General features: G+C 45.6%; 1 protein-coding gene across 4 annotated transcripts in view; it reads right to left on the reverse strand.

Annotated features, from left to right (window-relative positions):
• LOC137353358 (interleukin-2 receptor subunit beta-like) overlaps positions 1-1,211 on the reverse strand; it is an 81,300-nt gene extending 80,089 nt beyond the window's left edge. For all 4 annotated transcript variants that reach the window (XM_068019530.1, XM_068019529.1, XM_068019531.1 and 1 more), the window contains exon 1: positions 1,058-1,211. The gene's annotated coding sequence lies outside the window, so the exon portion shown is untranslated. The remainder of the gene's footprint in view (positions 1-1,057) is intronic.
• Between the last annotated feature and the right edge of the window lie 19,800 nt (positions 1,212-21,011).

Below are 21,011 nucleotides of genomic sequence, written 5' to 3' on the forward strand. Positions count from 1 at the left end.
CTGTAGGCCTACAGTACTGGGCTGACTCAGACAATGTCCAAGTACAGAGAAAACTCCTCCACAGGAGTTAACTGCACCAATAGCACTGAAAAACATACTCCTGATAGCAAAGACGGTTATGAATTCCAGGACTTCCAACATAAAAAGCGTAAGAAAGTTACAAACCCTGTGCTACTCTTACAAAGCTCTAAACATTAGCAGTCGAGGTAAATAAATCTTGGTGGAATGAAAGTAATAAACTTGTGGTTGACTTGCCATCCTTTGCAACGTGGCAGACTTACTAGCTGCAAGCTTATTCATTTCAGCAGGAGATGGGTTGAGTTGAATTACACTACCAGCAGGAGATGGACTGAGTTCAGCTGACATCCCAGCAGGAGTTGGATTGAGTTGGGTTGCCCTCCCAGCAGGAGTTGGGTTGAGCTGGGTTGCCCTCCCAGCAGGAGTTGGCTATGGACCCAGTTATTGCTGCCACACCTTGACATAAATCGCTCTGATTTTGAGGGAGACTGTTCTGCTTTATTCAAATGGGACCTGGGAGTTAAAATAACCTCAATCTCACCGAGTGCCCCCCATTGGGGTTTCCTTCCCGTCCCACGGCACCACCTGTCTCAAATAGACTCACAGTGAAAATCGACCCGTGTGTGTGTGTGTGTGTGAGAGAGAAAGAGAGGGAACTATAGGAGTTTCCATGTAGGAGGTAGATAAATGTTGTAGTATTTGTGTGTGCATGTGTATATGTGTGTGTGCGTGCATCTGTGCAATAGTTAATGTCAATATTGCACTGTGCAAGATTCTGGGACTCTATACCAGTTGTGAGTTACACTATTGCTATCAATGTTAACAGTACTCTCTCAAATCAATTCTCTCTATTTATTGCACCTTAACTTGTATTAATGCAGGCCACTGATGACTGAACAAACGACCGGTTTAACTGCAGGAGAGTGTACATTTAAGACTGTAAAAGTGAGGATCTACTTGCACCCTTGAAATATTGCAACCAGGTTTCAGAGATAAGAGTAAAGTAAAATAGAGAGAAAAACAACAAATGTATAGTCACCTTTTGATTTCTAGCAGCTGGATCCAAAAGAGCTTCTCTGAGGAGTATAAGACTAAAGTGGTTTGATATGAGTCACTGGAGTCTGAGACTAAGCCTGGCATGACAAAGACTGATCTGCTGGTTTGATAGGATGACAAGCACTGCACAGGATCTCAGTGTGCGGCGTGCTCTGTGGCTTTTTTCTGACAATGATACGCTGCTGAGGTGGTTGGTCAGAGAGGAAATGGAAAATTAAGCAGATCAAACGGTCCATGTTTCAGCAACAGTAAGGTTTGTTAAAGGGATACTGTGCTGTCACAGAAGGGGCCATAGGTGACTCCAATTCTTCACTATTATCCAGCTAAAGCTTTTGCCATGACTGTTTTTTACAGCATCATGCTGCAGTGTTCAGCAAATGAGTTTCCAAAATAAGGCATTGTGCCTTTAAATAGCCTAATCCATTGAAAACACACTCTTCTCAGAACAGACATCTGTCCTGATGCTGGGTATATCCTAAATTCTAAGAAAGTGCTAGTTTGCAACTCATGGCGGGACATTGAGTCACAGCGAGAATCTCCTCGGGGCCGCCAGATTTTATATTTTCCCACGTATATGACTGACAAATTCATTCAGCACAGATGGAGGCCTTTCAGCCTATCGTGCCTGTGCTGGCCCTTGGAAACTGCTATCCAATTAATCCCACTCCCCTGCTCTTTCCGCCATAGCCCTGCAATTCTTTTCTGAGTCTCTATCCCATTTCCTTTTGAAAGTTACTAGTAAATCAGCCTCTGCCAGCCTTTCAGGCAGTTCGTTCTCGATGATCTCCGCTGAACAGCCTAGCTCTGATTTTAAGGTTATGCACCCTTGTTCCGAACTCTCCAGCAGAGGAAATAGTTTCTCCCTATCTACCCTCTCAAATCTTTTAATTATCTTAAACACCTCAATTAGATCACCCATTAATCTTCACTATTGAGGGGAATGCAAGCTTGTCCTTGTAATTTAATCCTATTAATGTTAATAGATCTCTGTTAAAATAGAACTGGAACTAAAATCGGGCATTAAACCTGGAAGCTCCTTTTGGCTTAACTCTGTAGGAATGTTGAGAGTTGGCATATTTGCATATTTTCTGCTCGCTGAGTGCAGGAGCTAGAATTAAGGCATGTGTGCTTTCTTACATAGACTGAGGTTGATACTAACTCACCAAAACCTATGGTAAAGGCGGTCGGGTGATTTACCGTGCAGTTAGCGCCAACACTCCGTCTGCCGCCATTTTGAATGGGGCCTACACTTGGGCGGCACAAGTCCTGTCTGAAAGCTCTTGGAGCTGAAAGGAGCAGGAGCAATCTTGCACCACCACCGCACACCATGCCTGCCAGCCTCATCCCTCATTCTTCCTGCTCAACCTCACTCCCTTAGCCTCACCCCCTTCAGTCTTGCCCTCCTCAGTCTTGACCTCCACAACCTCGTTCCCTCCCAATTCACTCCCAGCCTCAACCCCTCAGCCGTGCACACCCCCTGAGCCTCGCTCCCCCTACAACCACACTCCCTCAGCCTCACCACCCCTTCAGTGTCTCTCCTCGACCTCGCCGTCTCCTCAGCTTCACCTCCCACCCCCTCAGTCTCATCCCCTCAACCTCACCCCCCCCTCCCTCGGCCATGCCTCCCCCACAGTCTTGCACCCTCGCCCCAAACAGCCTCCCTCCTCTCAGCCTCACCTCTCCTCAACCTCACTCCCCTTTCAACCTCACTGCCCTTTATCCTCACCCTTCCCAATCTCTCCTCTCCCAATCTCACCCCCCCCCCCTCCCCCAGCCTCACTTCTCCCTCAGTCTCATCCCACAGACGCACCCCCTTAACCTCACCTCCCTCAGCCTGGGTCCCCCTACTCAGCCTCGCCTCCTACTCAGCTTCACACTCCAATCTTGGTCGCTCAGCCTCTTCTCCTTCAGCCTTGCTACCTCAGCCTTGAATCCCACTATATGCAAGATGCTCCCTTGTTGTCAGGCTTTTTACTAATTCTGGTTCGCAAGTGAGTGTGAGTGCCTGATCTGTCCTGCAGCGTCATGATTGGAGGTCAGAGGTCATAGGAGAGGGTAGTGGAGGGTGATTGGGGGTTGGGGCCTGGTGTCTGCAATTGGGGGTTTGGGGTCAGTGAGGCAGGGTAGAGTTGTCAGTAAAGGGAGATCTAGAGCAGTGATAATGTCCTTTAACATAAGGTCCGGCAGTACACTGCTGCTCCTCTCTGCTCCACATTCAGCTAAGCTATTCAGGTGTCAGTAGCCCATTCAGTAATGGGCTGAGTATTGCCCGCAATGGTGATCGTCCTGGGGGTCCAGAAGTAGGCGTTAAGCTTCATTATTTGCATCTAAAAAGGGGGATAATGCCTGCTTCAGGCATTGGTACAAGACACCTTTTGGTTGTCCTCATTCAATATGGCGGTAGGCACTCTTCTGGCTCAAAATGTGCGTGCACGCCCTGACCACCTTTTTGCGTAGCATCCAGTGGAGCAGCTTAATTTTCAGAACCAAATTCCCAAATATTGGCTTTAACAGAACTAATGGAGGGACCAGATCAAGAAAACCAACCTTTCTTTTAAAAATGAATGCTACGTCATTTTTTTCAGATAGGGTCTCGGCGAAAAATCATTCATGATTGTAATTATATATATCTCCTTTAATCGCTTCATGTAATTCGATATAACAAGAAAGTGTAGAATGAGAGGTTAATTGCCTCATCTATTCCACTACTTCCATGTAAATAGTCTGTGTCCCTCTTTCTTCACCTTCTGAGAAACCCATAAAATGTTAATCGTCTCCAAAGATAACTGAAACAAAACTTCATAAATATCTATCTAAGCATGTATCGATATATACACCCTTGTCCTACAGGACATGATGATCAAATGGCACATAAAGGGGCCATTTGGCCCATCATGTCCATTGCCTTTCTTAGCATAACATTTCCATGGTACCATGGTTGGGTAGCACTTGTCACCTCTAAGGCAGAAGATTGTGGGCTCCAGTCCCACTCCATGAGTTTTGAGCACAGGACCCAGGCTGGCACTCCTAGTGCAGTACTGAGGGAGTGCTGCACTACTGGATATGCCTTCTTTCGGATGAGATGTTAAACCGAGGCCCCGCCTGCCCTGTCAGACAAATGTAAAAGGTCTCATGGCACTATTTTGAAGAAGAGCAGGGGAGTTCTTCCCGGTGTCCTGGCAAATATTCATCCATCAACCACCATCATTAAATCTGGTCATTGTCATATTGCTGTTTGTGGGAGCTTGCTGTGCGCAAGTTGGCTGCTGTGTTTCCTGCTTTACGGCAGTGACTACACTTCAAAACAGTACTTCATTGGCTGTAAAATGCTTTGGTATGTTGTGAGAAGGGCTGTATCGATGCAATCCTTTCTTTAGCCCGTGCCCCACACATTGTGACCCAGTAATTATTTAGGGGTAAGCTATATTTCAGCAGAACGTACCCTTTTCTGGTAATATGGTGGAAAAATTTCTTTATTCTGATCTTTCTCATTTCCACATCATTCTGATTCCAGAAGTACCACAGACAGGATATAACGTGAACTATTGCTGCTACAATGAATTTGAAGGTGAACCTAATTTCCTAATCTGCCGATCTGAAATATGCTTTTATCAGTTTGTTTTCTGACTGGCTAACCACAAGTGCCAGAACACGGCTCGATCACACAAACGTCTCTTTTACTTCCATTCTGGGTAATTCAAAGAAGACTTACATTTATAGATCACCTCTCAAGACCTCTGGATGCTCCAGAGCAAGCAGTGGGTAGCCAGTTGAGGCCAATTATTGTTAATAATGGGGTCTATAAAGGCCCCGTTCCTGCCCCAACTGGAGTTTCCAGTTGTCAATGCAGGCAGCCATGTTGGCCTGGCCCACCCCAGGACCCATAACGGCCGCTGGGCCACAGTTGCGGCTGCTGGCCGTACCCTTGAGCAGTTGCCCCTTCGGGATCGTGGCCAGGCAGCTGTGACTTCTAAAAAAATAAAAATAACTTAACTCCACTTGTTCCTCACTGTCTCCAAGTTCACATCGGCAGTTCCCACCCCAGTCGCTGGGGCTGCTGACCTCTGAGTCCTGGAAGGTCTCCCATTGGCCCTCCAACTTTGGATGGTCAGCCTGCACCCCCCCCCCCACCCCCCACCACCAACCACCACCACCCCCCCGACTGCCACCCTCCCCCACCATCCCTCCCCCTCCCCCGCCACCTATAATTGGCTGGAGCATTGAAGATAGCGATGGGTGTGCTTAAAGCATGTCGTGTGGTGTCGGCACCCGGAACTGGGCCTCATTTCTGGTTCCTGACCCCTGATTGAAAATCTAGCCCTATATCTCTTTGCAGCCTCTTTTGTGCCCTTCGCACAGCTTACATTCCCACCTAGCTTTGTATCATCAGCAAACTTAGATTTATCACTCTTGGTCTCTTTGTCTAAGTCATTAATATAGATTATAAATACTTGAGGCCCCAGCACTGATCCTTGCGGTACTCCACCAGTTACAACCTGCCAACTTGAAAAAGCCTTGTTTATCCCTACTCTCTGTTTCCTGTCCATTAACTAGTCCTCTTTCCATGCTAATATATTACCCTCAACTCCGTGAGTCCTTATTTTGCATTTAAAACTTTTGTGTGGCACTTATAAAATGCCTTTTGGAAAACTAAGTGTACGACATCTACCAGTTCCCCTTTATCTATCCTACAAGTCACATCCTCAAAAACCTCAAATAAATTTGTCAAACACGGTTGCCCTTTCGTAAAACCATGTTGACTTGGTCTGATCATACTATGACTTTCTAAGTGCATTTTTAAGACTTCCTTAATAATAGATTCCAGCATTTGCCCGATGACTGATAGGCAGGCTAACTGGCCCGCAGTTCCCTGTTTTCTCTCTCCCTCTTTTCTTGAATAGAGGTGTTACATTTGCTAATTTCCAATCTGCTAGGGCCATTCTAGAATCTAGGGAATTTTGGAAGATTATAACCAGTATCTCCGCAGCTACCTCTTTTAGAACCCAATGATGTAGGACATCAGGTCCTGGGATTTGTCGGCCTTTAGTCCCTTCAGTTTCTCCAATATTTTTTCTCTGCTGATAATAATCACCTTTGGTTCCTTATTAACCCTTGGTTAGCCTCTATCTTTGGTATGTAATCCATATCTTCTATTGTGAAGGCAGACACAAAATAAAGTCTCTGCCATTCGCTCATTCCCCATGATAATTTTTCCTGTCTCTACCTCTAAGAGACCAGGATTTATTTTAGCTACTCTCCTTTTTATATACTTATAAAAGCTCTTACAATCTGTTTTTTTATATATTCCTGGCTAGTTTACTGTCAAATTCAATGGGCTGAATTTTACAGACCCCCGACGTCAGGGATCGGGGCGGGGGTGGGGCCCGGAAAATGCCTCTGGGAGAGGGCCGGCACGCACCCCGACGCCAGGAGGGCCCGGCCCGATATTGTTGACAGCGGTGAGGTCTCGTGGCAGCCCCCCTGCCGCTCAGCAACGGGACTGCCATTTAAATATTTAAATCAATTAAAATCAGTGAGTTATTGAGACCTATGTTCCTGCCATCTGTCCCTGAGCGATCCTCGTGCCGCTGGCCAGCACTCTCGCGCCTTTGGATCTCCGTCCGGGGAAACGAGGCGGAACACAGTTGGGGAGGGGGGAGGAGGTAAGTTTCTCAGTGCGGGGGTGGGGGGAGCGGGGTCAAAGTAATTGGTATAGGGGATGGTGGGAAGGGTTATAGTTTAAAGTTTATGCACTTTGTGGGGGGGGGGGCGAAGGTCAGGTGGACAAGGTTTTGGAGGGGGACAGGGTAAGTAATTCATTTAATTGTTATGGGGGGGGGGGGGTGGGAGAGGGACAGAATAAATGTATTAAATTTTTTTATTAAATGTCTCTTTAAATATTTAAATGGAGCTCGAAGCCCTTTAAAAATGGCGTCTGCGTCTGCACACAGGCAGCTGACGGCATTGCCAGGACCGGACAGCACCCCCCACTCCACGGCATCAGCTGGGGGAGGGGAGGCGCGGCCCGCGCAGGCTATTTAAATAAGACGCCGCGCTTAATATTGCGGCAGCACCATGATGGGCCACCATTGTTTTCGCCTGCCGCCGATTTCAGCGGTCGGAGTATGAATTTCAGCCCATTGTTTTTCCTTTCTATCAAATATTTGGTCTCCCTTTGCTGGTTTCTAGAACCCTCCCAATCCTCTGGCTTATGACTATTCTTTGCAACATTATAAACCTCTTCTTTTAACCTAATACTGTCCTTAACTTCTGGATCATTCTCGTCGAGTTTTTGTTTTTTAATGGAATGTGTTTTTGTTGTAAGTTTTGAATCATTTCTTCAAATGTTTCCCACTGTTTATTTACTGCCATATCTTTGAATCTATTTACCCAATTCACCTTAGCTAGCACTTCCCTCAATCCTGTGTAAATGGCTTTTTTTAGGTTGATGATTCTTGTTAGGGACAGGAGTGTGTCATGATCAAACTTAATATGGAATTCAATTGTATTATGGTCACTTTTTACCAGAGGGTCTTTTACTATGAGGTTCCTAATTGACACTGCTTTATTGAACAATACTAGATCTAAAATAACTTTATCATGGGATTTGGGCATCGCTGGCAAGGATAGCATTTATTGCCCATCTCTAGTTGCCCTTGACAGGTGGTGGTGAGCCACATTCCTGAACTGCAGCAGTCCATGTGATGTGGGTATACTCGCAGTGCTGTTAGGGAGGGGGTTTCAGGATTTGACAAGCGATAGTGGAGAAACGGCGATATAGTTCCAAGTCAGGATGGTGTATGACTTGGAGGGGAACTGCAGGTAGTGGTGTTCCCATGCTTCTGCTGCCCTTGTCCTTCTAGGTGGTAGAGGTCGCAGGTTTGGAAGGCACTGTTGATGGAGTCTTGGCGAGTTGCTGCAGTGCATCTTATAGATGCTACAAACTGCAGCCACTGTGTGGTGGTGGTGGAGGAAGTGAATGTTGAAGGTGGTGGATGGGGTGCCAGTCAAGTGGGCTGCTCTGTCTTGGATGGTGTCAAGCTTCTTGAGTGTTGTTGGAGCTGCACTCATCCAGGCAAGTGGAGAGTATTCCATCACACTCCTGACTTGTGCCTTGTCGATGGTGGACAGGCTTTGGGAGTCAGGAGATGATTTACTCACTGTAGAATTCCCAGCCTCTGACCTGCTCTTGTAGCCACAGTATTTATATGGCTGGTCAGTTAAGTTTCTGGTCAATGGTAACGCCCAGGATGTTGATGGTTGGGTATTCAGTGAACGTCAAGGGGAGATGGTTAGATTCTCACCATTGGAAATGGTCGTTGCCTGACACTTGTGTGACATGAATGTTACTTGCCACTTATCAGCCCAAGCCTGAATGTTGTCCAGGTCTTGTTCCATGCTGTCAAGGACCACTTTAGTATTTGCGGAGTTACAAGTGGTACTGAAAACGGTGCAATCATCCATGAACATCCCTACTTCTGACCTTTTGTTGGGGGTAACATCATTGATGAAGCAGTTGAAGATGGTTGGGCCTAGGATACTATTCTGAGGAATTCCTGCAGTGATGTCCTGGACACGAGATGATTGGCCTCCAACAAGCACAACCATCTTTGTGCTAGGTATGACTTCGACCAGTGGAGAATTTTCTCCCAGGTTCCTATTGACTTCGATTTTGCGAGGGCACCTTGATGCCAAACTCTGTCAAATGCTGGCTTGTTATCAATGGCGGTCACTCTCACCTCACCTCTGGAGTTTAGCTCTTTTGGCCATGTTTGGACCAAGGCTGGAATGAGATCTGGAGCCGAGTGCTCTTGGCAGAACCCAGGCAGAGCATCGGTGAGCAGGTTATTGCTGAACGAGTGCTGCTTAATAATGCTGTCAATGACAACTTCCATCACTTTGCTGATGATTGAGAGTAGACTGATTTTTAGATTTAGAGATACAGCACTGAAACAGGCCCTTCGGCCCACCGAGTCTGTGCCGACCATTAACCACCCACTTATACTAATCCTACACTAATCCCATATTCCTACCACATCCTCACCTGTCCCTCTATTCCCCTACCACCTACCTATACTAGGGGCAATTTATAATGGCCAATTTACCTATCAACCTGCAAATCGTTTGGCTGTGGGAGGAAACCGGAGCACCCGGAGGAAACCCACGCGGACACAGGGAGAACTTGCAAACTCCACACAGGCAGCACCCAGAATTGAACCCGGGTCGCTGGAGCAGTGAGGCTGCGGTGTTAACCACTGCGCCACTGTGCCGTCCTTACTGATGGAGCAGTAATTGGCCGGATTGGATTTGTCCTGTTTTTTGTGGACAGGACATACATGGGCAATTTCTCACATTTTCAGAGAGACGCCAGTGTTGTAGCTGTACTGGATCATCCTTGGCTCAGGACGTGGCTAGTTCTGGAGCACAGGTCTTCAGTACTGCAGCTGGAATGTTGTCAGCACCGATAGCCTTTGCAGTTTCCAGTGCCTTCAGCCGTTTCTTGATATCACATGGAGTGAATCAAACTGGCTGAAGACTGGCATCTGTGATGCTGGGGACTTCAGAAGGAGACTGAGATGGATCATCCACCCAGCCCTTCTGGATGATGGTTGCAAATGCTTCAGCCTTGTCTTTTGCACTGATGTGCTGGGCTGCCCCATCGTTGAGGATGGGGATGTTTGTGAAGCCTCTTCCTCCACCACGATTCACGATTGGATGTGGTAGGACTGAAGAGCTTTGATCTGATTTGCTGGTTGTGAGATCACTTAGCTCTGTGCATAGCAAGCTGCGTCCGCTGTTTGGCACGCAAGTAGTCCTGTTGTAGATTCACCAGGTTCAGCACCTCATTTTTAGGTATGCCTGCTGCTGATCCTGGAATGCTCTCCTGCACTCCTCAATGACCCAGGGTTGGTCCCCTGGCTTGTTGGTAATGGTAGAGTGAGGGATATGCTGGGCCATGAGGTTATAGATTGTGGTTGAATATAATTCTGCTGTTGCTGATGGGCCACAGTGCCTCATTGATGCCCAATTTTGAGCTGCTAGATCTGAACTGAATCTATCCCATTTACCACAGTGGTAGTGCCACACAACACGATGCAGCATGTCCTCATTGTGGGACTTTGTCTCCACAAGGACTGTGTGGTGGTCACTCCTACCAATATCGTCATGGACAGATGCATCTGCGATAGGTAGATTGTTGAGGATGAGGTCAAGTAGGTTTTTCCCTTTTGTTGGTTCTCACACCAACTGCCACAAGCCCGGTCTGGCAGATATCTCCTTCAGAACTGGGCCAGCTCGATGGTAATCATCAGGAGGCTTCCTTGCCCATGTTTGACCTGATGCCATCAGACTTCATGGGGTCCAGAGTCAAAGTTGAAGACTCCCAGGGCCACTTTTTCCGATTGTATACCACTGTGCCGCCACCTCTGTGGGTCTGTCTTGCTGGTGGGATAGGACTTACCCAGTGATGGTGACGGTGGTGTCTGGGATATTGGCTGTAAGGCATGATTCAGTGAGTATGACTACGTCAGGATGTTGCTTGACTAGTCTGTGGGACAGCTCTCCCAATTTTGGCACAAGCCCCCAGATATTAGTGAAGAGGACTTTGCAGGATTGACTGGACAAGGTGTGTCTTTGTCGTTTTCAGTGCTCAGGTCAATGCCTGGTGATCCATCCAGTGTTATTCTTATTTAACTTCTCTGTAGCGGTTTGATACAACTGACTCACTACTGCGATATTTCACAGTTACACACCCATCCTGCTGAACTGTTTATTTAGTTCATCTCTCTTGGCCCATTTGTTGGGTGGATGCAACACTAAATCCACAGAAACAACAAAATAATTGGTAACTGGAGGACATATGTTTCAGGTGATTGGCTAAAGGACCAGAGGTGGAATGAGGAAACAATATGTTTACACAGTGAGTTGTTCCATGTGGATTGCTCTGAAAGGGCGGTGGAAGCAGATTCAATTGTAACTTTCAAAAGGGAATTGGATGAATACGTGAAGGAAAAAGCTTTTTACAGAGCTATGGGGAAAGAGGAGGGGAGTGAGATTATTTGGATAGCTCTACCAAAGAGCTAGCTCAGGCACGATGGGCTGAATGGCCTCCTTGTGTGCTGGTTTATTCTATGATACTATGAAGTGGGGGTGAGTAAGGCCATTGAGGGGCTTCTAACTTCTGGTCAGTGGTTTGAGGCCAACTCTTGGAAGCATATCCTTGCAAATCCTAGCAAAGGATTAGAGCAAGGTCCCAGGTGGCAAACAGGTCAGAAAAGTAAGAGCCCACGGGATCCAAGGGAAAATGGCAAGTTGGATCCAAAATTAACTCAGTGGCAGGAGCAAAGGTCGATGGGTGTTTTGTGAGTGGAAAACTGTTTCCACTGAGATTCCGCAGGGCTTTGTACTGAGACCCTTGCTGTTGGTGGTATATATTAATGATTTAGATTTAAATGTAGGCAGAATGATTAATAAGTTTGCAGATATATGAAAATTGGCCGTGTGGTTGATAGTGAGGAAGAAAGCCGTAGACTGCAGGAAGATATCAATGAACTGGTCAGCTGGGAAGAAAAGTGGTAAATGAAATTCAATCCAGAGAAGTGTGCAATAGTGTATTTGGGGAAGGCTAACAAGACAAGGGAATGCACAGTTAACGATTGAATACTGAGGAATCCCGGAGTGCCTTTGTGCAGATCCATGAAGGTAGCAGGACAGTTGGATAAGGTGGATAAGAAGGCGTATGGGATACTTTCGTTTATGAGCCGAGGCATAGAATAGAAGAACAGGGAGGTTATGCTCAAACAATTTAAAACACTAGATAGGCCACAGCTAGAGTAGTGTGTCTTCCTTAAGCAGTCCCTCGGGAATGAGGATGACTTTCTTCCACTCCAGGGTTGTGAGTTCTTCGGTGACTGAATAGTCCAATTCTGAATCCGCACAGTGGGGGCAGGTGGTGTTTGATGAGGCGAGTGAACGGGATGCACGAGTTTCCAGACGCTCCTTGCGCTGTTTGTACCTGGTCGCTGCCTGGGCATGTCGACGTTGTTCGAACTGGCTGGCAGCTTCGCGGGTGCTTCTTCTCCATTTTGGGCAGTCTCGGACAAGAGAGTTACATGAATCAGTGGAGCTGTCACAATTTTTCAGGGAGGCTTTAAGGACATCCTTGTAGTGTTTCCTCTGCCCTCCTGGTAGCCTGTTGCCATGACAGAGCTCAGAGTAGAAAGCTTGTTTTGGGAGTCTTGTATCAAGCATGCGATGTGGCCCGCCCAGCGTAACTGACTAGCCATGACCAGTGTCTCAATACTGGGGGATGTTGGCCTGAGAGAGGACACTGATATTGGGGCACTTGTCCTGCCACTGAATTTGCAGGATCTTGCGGAGGCACCGCTGGTGATATCTCTCCAGAGCTGTACATTGTCCGTGTTTCCCACGCATACAGGAGGCAGGTAACACTGCGGCCCTGTAGACCATGAGCTTGGTGCCAGGTTTGAGGTCTTTGTCGTAAAATACTGTTTTCCTCAGATGACCGAAGGCTGCTCTGGCACACGAGAGGCAATGCTGAGTTTCATCATCGATGTTTGCTCTTACTGAGGGGAGGCTCCCAAGGTATGAGAAGTGATCAACATTGTCCAGTGGTTTGCCGTGGATCTTGATAGTTTGGGGGGGTGCAGTGTTGCACTGTGGGAGAAGGCTGTTGGGGACCTTTATCTTCTGGATATTTAGCTTAAGACCCATTCTTTCATACGCTTCCGTGAATGCATCGACGAGGATTTGAAGCTCGGCCTCTGAGTGTGCGCATACACAAGTGTCGTCAGTATACTGCAGCTCGATGACAGAGGTTGGAGTGTCCTTGGTTCTGGACTGAGAGTACTGTTTACCCTTCTGGTCACCATATTGCACTAGAGTGAGTGCAAAAGGAGATTTACAAAGATGTTCCTAGGAATGGAGCATTTTTACTACGAGGATATTGGATAGGCTGGGATTGTTTTCTTTGGAACAGAGGAGGCTGAGGGGGAATTTAATTGAATAAAATGATGAGGAATGCAGATAGAATTGATCAGAAGGACCTATTTCCCATAGCATAGTGGTCAATAACCAGGGGGCATAGATTTAAAGTAATTTGTAGAAGGATTAGAGGGGAGTTGAGAGTATTTTCACCCAGAGGGTGATGGGGGTCTGGTACTCACTGTCTGAAAGGGTGGCAGAGGTAGAAACCCTCACCACATTTATAAAGTACTTGGATATGCACTTGAAGTGTCGTAACCTACAAGGTTACAGACCAAGAGCTGGAAGGTGGGATTAGACTGAATAGCTCTTCTTCGGTCAGCACAGACACAATGGGCCAAATGGCCTCCTTCTGAGCTGTAAATTTCTATAATTCAAACTTTATAAAAGATTTAAACGTTCCCATGTGATTCCAGGACAGAATCCAAACTAACTGTGACACTGGATTCTTCGTTGGGCGTTAGATCTGGTAAAGGGCGAATAGAATATGAGAGCAAACTAGCTAGAAACATAAAAATGGACTGTAAAAGCTTCTATAGGTTTGTAAAAAGGAAAAGATTAGCAAAAACAAATGTGGGTCCATTACAAGTGGAGTCAGGAGAATTTGCAATGGGGAATAAGGAAATGGCAGGGAAACTAAACAAATACTTTGTGTCTGCCTTCATGGAGGAAAATATTAAAAACCTCCCAGAAGTAATGGAGAACTAAGGGACTAGTGTAAACGAGGAATTGCAAGATATTAATATTAGTAAAATAAAAGTACGAGAGAAATTAAGGACTTAAATCCCCTGGACCTGATGATCTCTATCACAGAGTGTTGAAGCAGGTGGCTGTAGAGATAGTAGATGCATTGGTGGTCATCTTTCAAAATTCTGTAGACTCTGGAATGGTTCCTGTAGACTGGAAGGTGGCAATTGTAACCCCATTATTTAAGAAAGGACTACAGATCTGTTAGTCTGATATCAGTCGTAAGGAAAATGTAGAATCTATAATAAAGAAATTGATAACAGGACACAGAAAATAATGGTCGGATTGGGCAGAGTCAACTTGGATTTATAAAAGGGAAATAATGTTTAACAAACCTGTTGGAGTTTTTTGAGGATATAACTAGCAGAATAGATAAGGGGGAACGGCAGATGTAGTATATTTAGATTTTCAGAAAGCTTTTGATAAGGTCCCGCACAAGTAGGTTAGTAAACAAAATTAGAGCACATGGGATTGGGGGAAATATACTGGCATGGATTGAGAACTGGTTAACGGACAGAAAACAGAGAGTAGGAATAAATGGGTCATTTTCAGGTTGGCAGGCTGTGTCTAGTGGGGTACCACAAGGATCAGTGTATGGGCCCCAGCTATTCACAATCTATATCAACGATGTGGGGATTAAATGAAATATTAAATGAGCACAAACACGCTTTCTTAGTTTTAAAGAAGGGAAATTTATTAAAGTTAAACTAAAAACTCTAATTCGGTTAACACCTACAGATACACGCTGCACCCCACGCTAGCATACATACGCAATACGCACATGCAGATAGAGACAGAAAAGAGCAGAAGAAAAATAAAGTAGAGAGGTTTGAGGCAATATCTTGTTACTGTGGTTCGAGCTCACTGTATAGTCCTTTTGTAAGTAGTTCTTGCTTGTAGGTAATTCTTGCTTTTCGTTGGGGCCCAGTATTCTTCTTAAACTTTGTTCACTGTAGGAGACTTTTCTCTCTTGGAGTGCGTATATCTTCAATAGTTTTCAGTTCCATGAGAAAAAGATGAGAGCAGGCAGGAGAGAGATGTTCTCATCCAGGAGCAAAGAGCTTTCTGAGTTTCAAACACTCTAATCCTTCCGGCATGACAGAGGTGGAGGTAAGAGAGGAGGGGGAGTTGCACTATTGATTAGGGAGGACATCACGGCAGTACTTAGAGAGGATGTCCCGGGGGGAATGTCCAGTGAGGCCATATGGGTAGAACTTAGAAATAAGGAAGGGGTGATCACTTTGATGGGATTATACTATAGGCCCCCCAATAGTCAGAGGGAAATGGAGGAGCATATATGTAGGGAAATCACAGATAGGTTCGGAATTATAGGGTTGTAATAGTAGGTGATTTTAACTTCCCTAATATTGACTGGGACTGCCTTAGTGCTAAGGGATCAGATGGGGAAGAATTTGTTAAGTGTGTCCAGGATAGTTTTCTGAAGCAGTATGTGGATGGCCCTACTAGAGAAGGGGCTGCACTCGACCTCCTCTTAGGAAATGAGGATGGACATGTGGTTGATGTGTCAGTGAGAGAGCACTTTGGGACCAGTGACCATAACTCTATTAGCTTCAAGATAGTTATGGAAAAGGATAGGACTGGTCCTCAGGTTGAAGTCCTAAATTGGGGGAAGGCTAATTTCTATGGCATCAGACAGGACCTCTCAAAAGTTGAATAGGAGAGGCTGTTTACAGGTAAAGGGACGTCTGGCAAGTGGGAGGCTTTTAAAAGTGAGATAGGAAGAGTTCAAGGCCGGCATGTTCCTGTTGGATGGAAGGGCAAGGCTGGCAAGATTAGGGAACCTTGGTTGACGAGGGATATTGAGGGTCTGGTCAGGACAAAGAAGGAGGCAGGTATAGGCAGCTAGGATCGAGTGAGTCCCTCGAGGAGTATAGGGGATGTAGGACTACACTTAAGAAGGAAATTAGGAGGGCGAAAAGGGGCCATGAGATTTCCCTGGCAGATAAGATAAAGGAGAATCCTAAAAGATTCTGTAAGTATATTAAGAGTAAAAGGGTAGCTAGGGAGAGAGAGTAGGTCCTCTTAAGGATCAGTGTGGCAATCTATGTGTGGAGCCACAGGAAATGGGCGCAGTCTTAAATGAATATTTCTCGACCGTATTTACTGTGGAGAAGGTCATGGAAGCTAGTGAGTTCAAGGGAGGGAACACAGATATCCTGGAGCATATCAACATTACAAAGGAGGAGGTGTTGGAGGTCTTGAAGTGCATTAAGGTGGATAAATCCCCAGGGCCTGACCAGGTGTATCCTAGAATGCTCTGGGAAGCAAGGGAGGAGATTGCTGGGGCCCTGGCAGAGATTTTTGTATCATGGTTAGGCATGGGTGAGGTACTGGAAGACCAGAGGATAGCTAATGTTGTGCCTTTATTTAAGAAGGGCAGCAGGGATAAGCCAGGAAACTACAGGCTGGTGAGCCTTACATCAGTGGTAGGAAAGTTATTAGAAGGGATTCTGAGAGACAGGATTTATATGCATCTGGAAAGGCATGGTCTGATTAGAGATAGTCAGCATGGTTTTGTGTGTGGGAAATCATGTCTCACGAATTTGATTGAGCTTTTTGAGGAGGTGACCAAGAGGATTGATGAGGGCAGGGAGATGGATGTTGTCTACATGGACTTTAGCAAGGCCTTTGACAAGGTCCCGCATGGTAGACTGGTCCAGAAGATTCAAACACATGGGATCCAGGGTGAGCTAGCAAATTGGATACAAAATTGGCTTGGTGATAGGAGGCAGAGAGTGGTAGTGAAGGGTTGTTTTTCAGATTGGAGGCCGGTGATCAGTGGTGTGCCACAGGGATCGGTGCTGGGCCCTCTGTTGTTTGTCATATATATTAATGACTTGGATGTGAATGTAAGGGGTATGATTAGTAAGTTTGCAGATGACACCAAAATTGGTGGTCTAGTGGACAGTGAAGAAGGTTGTCTAAGGTTACAACAGGATATAGGTCAACTGGGAAAGTGGGCAAGGGAGTGGCAAATGGAATTTAACGCAGACAAGTGTGAAGTGATGCATTTTGGGAAGTTAAACCAGGGCAGGACATATACAGTGAATGACAGGGCCCTGGGGAGTGTTGTTGAACAGAGAGACCTTGGGGTGCAAGTACATAGTTCCCTGAAAGTGGCAACACAGGTAGACAGGGTGGTGAAGAAGGCGTATGGCATGCTTGCCTTCATCGGCCGAGGCATTGAGTACAAAAGTTGGGATGTCATGTTACAGTTGTACATATCGATGGTTAGGCTGCATTTGGAGTACTGTGTGCAGTTCTGGTCGCCGCACTACAGGAAAGGTGTGATTAAGCTAGAGAGGGTGCAGAAAGGATTCACAAGGATGATGTCTGGTTTGGAGGGCTTGAGTTATAAAGAGAGATTGGATAGGCTGGGTCTGTTTTCCCTGGAGCGAAGGAGGCTGAGAGGGGACATGATAGAGGTATATAAAATTATGAGAGGCATAGATAGGGTAGATAGCCAAACTCTGTTTCCCATGGTAGGGGTGAGTAAAACTAGAGGGCATAGATTTAAGGTGAGAGGGAGGAGGTTTAAAGGGGATCAAAGGGGTAAATTTTTCAGACAAAGAATAGTGGGTATCTGGAATGAGCTGCCTGAGGAGGTGGTGGAGGCAGGAACAGTAGCAACATTTAAGAGGCATCTGGACAGGTACTTGAATGAGCAAGGCATAGAGGGATATGGAATTAATGCAGGCAGGTGGGATTAGTATAGATAGGCATTATGGTCGGCATGGACACGGTGGGCTGAAGTTTCTATACTGTACGACTTTATGACTCTATGACTCGATGACTCTGTGGCAAGTGCAAATTCAAAAAACTCAGGTTGCCCAGCAGGTTAGTCATGTGACTAGGGAGGGTGTGACCATGTCCACTTGTGTATTTGGCCACCTTAACAGTCAACCTGGAATGCAATCTCCGCCATCCTCAATGTCTGGTAATCAAAAGTCCATTGTGGATTGAATGTGTCAAGAAGTGGCCCCTTTGTCTTTTCCAAGTACTGTCTGTTACTATGCAAATATCTTTCCAGTCAAGGGTCTATTTTTTTTTTTAAAGCAAGTTCTTTCTTTACTCTAGCAAAATTTTTAAAAATTTAACATCCACGTGGCGAAATCTATGTGCCTTATTCTTGGCAGGTGGGGCCCTACATGACACTAATGCTTCACATATTTCACTAGCCACTTCTTTTAACACCCTAGGATGAAGCCCGTCAGGACCCGGGGACTTGTCACCCCGCAGCTCCAACAATTTGTTCAGTACTACTTCCCTGGTGATTGTAATTTTCTTGAGTTCCTCCCTCCCATTTCCTGACTTACAGCTAATACTGGGATGTTACTTGTATCCTCAATGATGAAGACCGATGCAAAGTATCTGTTCAATTCATCTGCCATCTTCTTATTATTCATTATTTATTCCCCAGACTCACTTTCTATAAGACCAACGCTCACTTTGTTAACTCTTTTCTTTTTAAAATATCTATAGAAACTCTTACTATCTGTCTTTATATTTCTAGCGAGCTTTCTCTTGTACCATAATTTTACCTTCCGTATCAATCTTTTAGTCATTCTTTGCTGTTTTTTATATTCTGTCCAATCTTCTGACCTGCCTCCCATCTTTGTGCAATTATAGGCTTCTTCTTTAAGTTTGACACTATCTTTAGCTGTTTTAGTTAACCACGGATGGTGTGTCCCACCCTTGGAATTTTTCTTTCTTGTTGAAATGCATCTATTCTGTGTATTCTGAAATATCCCCTTAAATGTCTGCCACTGCATCTCTATTGACCTATCCCTTAACCTAATTTGCCATTTCACTTTAGCTAGCTCTGCTTTCATGCCCCCATAATTGCCCTTATTTAAGTATAAAATACTAGTCTTGGACCCACTCTTCTCTCCCTCAAACTGAATGTAAAATTCAATCATATTATGGTCACTGCTACCTAGGGGCACCTTAACTATGAGGTCATTAATTATTCCTAACTCGTTGCACAATACCAGGTCTAGAAAAGCATGCTGTCTGGTTTGCTCCAGAACGTACTGTTCCAAGAAATTATCCTGAAAACATTCTATGTACTCCTCATCTAGGCTACCTCTGCCCATCTGATTTTTCCAGTCTATATGTAGGTTAAAATCCCCCAAAATTATCACTGTACCTTTCTGACAAGCTGACATTATTTCATCCTTTATACCCGGTCCTACAGTATGCTTAATGTTAGGTGGCCTGTACACCACTCCCACAAGTGACTTCTTCCCTTTATGATTTCTCATCTCTACCCAAACTGCTTCTACATTCTCAGGTCATCCCTCTCCAGTGCGTTAAAACCATCATTAATTAACAGAGCTACCTCTCCACCTTTTCCTAGCTTCCTGTCCTTCTAAAATGCCATGTTCCCTTCAATATTCAGGTCCCAATCTATGTTGTCCTGCAGCCATGTCTCTGTAATGGCTATCAGATCATACTTATTTATTTGTATTTGCGCTCTCAGGTCATCTGTTTTGTTTCGAATGCTACGTGCATTCATTTACAGAGCCTTTAGTTTTGTCCATTGGTTGTTTTTGTAACCTCTAGCCTTATCTGTTGATTTACTCTTGAATTTCTACACTCTGTCCCTTTCTGTCACAGTCTGTTTATCATTTCCCATATTAATACCTTTCTCTCTTGCCTTGTCTCTACTCCTTGATTTACCATATCTTCCCAAATTTGTTCCCTTGCCCCCGCTATTCAGTTTAAAACCCTCTCTACTTCCCAAGTTATGCGGCTCACTAGAACACCGGCCCTAGCACGGTTCAGGTGTAGATTGTCCCAACGGTACAGCCACCACTTTCCCCAGTACAGGTGCCAGTGCCCCAAGAAATGGAACCCACTTCTCCCACACCAGTCTTTGAGCCACGCATTAATTTCTCTAATCTTATTTGCCCTATGCCAATTTGCATGTGGCTCAGGTAATAATCCAGAGATTATTACCTTTGAGGTTCTGCTTCTTAATTTGGTGCCTAGTTCCTCATACTGACTATGCAGAACCTCTTTCCTTGTCCTGCCTATGTCATTGGTACCTACACGGATCACGACGACTGGATCCTCCCCCTCCCACTGTAAGTTCCTCTCCAGCCCTGAGCAGATGTCCCGAACCCTGGCACTGGGCAGGCAACACAGCCTCTTGCTTTTGGCTGCAGAGAACATTGTCAATCCCCCTAATTATACTATCTCGTACTACCACTTGGTGCCATGGTCAGGTTGCTCATCCACCCCGCAGCCCCCACTCTCATCCAAACAAGCTGAAAGAACCTCAAACCTGTTGGACAATCACAAAGGCTGAGGCTCCTGCACTCCTGCCCTCTAGGTCCCCTTACCTGCCTCAGCTCCAGCCACACTCTCTTGTCCCTGCCCACTGACCAAACCAGAAGACCGTATCCTAAGGGGTGTGACCACCTCCTGGTACAAAATGTCCAGGTAACTTTCCCCCTCCCTGATGTGTTGCAGTGTCTGCCGCTCGACCTCCAGTTCAATGACTGAACTGGAGCTCTTCGAGCCACAAACACTTACTGCAATAAATAAAAGCAAAATATTGCGGATGCTGGAAATCTGAAATGAAAACAAGAAATGCTGGAAATACTCAGCAGGTCTGGCAGCATCTGTGGAAAGAGAAGCAGAGTTAACGTTTCGGGTCAGTGATCCTTCTTAACACTTACTGCAGACATGTTTGCCCTGGATCACACTGGCATCCAGGAGCTCCCACATGCTGCAGCCGTGACACATCACCTGTCCTGCCATCCTTAATGTGTTTTAATTAACTACTTAATTATTTTATTCAGTTATTTATTTTATTTTCCTTTTTTTATATATATTTTATTAAGCTTACCACTAGTTCCTTTACTATTTTAAACATTAGGATTAGAATAGACCTTAACCACTTACCAGATACTCACCAAACAGGTAGCTCCTTCCCCAAACAATCACCTACCTGCTTGCCTGTGATATCACACTTGATTTTCTTGTACGAGCTCGTTCCACTGAAAGAGGATCCGACAGGATAGAGAATAAATAATAGAAGATAGAGGATAGAAGATAGAAGATCGCCACTCCCTGCTCTCTGCGCTCTTTTCAGCAAAAAAATCCTTTACCAAAGGAGCACTAGTAGCAAGTGTCCCATTATCTTTCTAGAATATTTA

Source organism: Heterodontus francisci, chromosome 41 (assembly GCF_036365525.1).
Source record: "Heterodontus francisci isolate sHetFra1 chromosome 41, sHetFra1.hap1, whole genome shotgun sequence".
NCBI classification, from domain to species: domain Eukaryota; kingdom Metazoa; phylum Chordata; class Chondrichthyes; order Heterodontiformes; family Heterodontidae; genus Heterodontus; species Heterodontus francisci.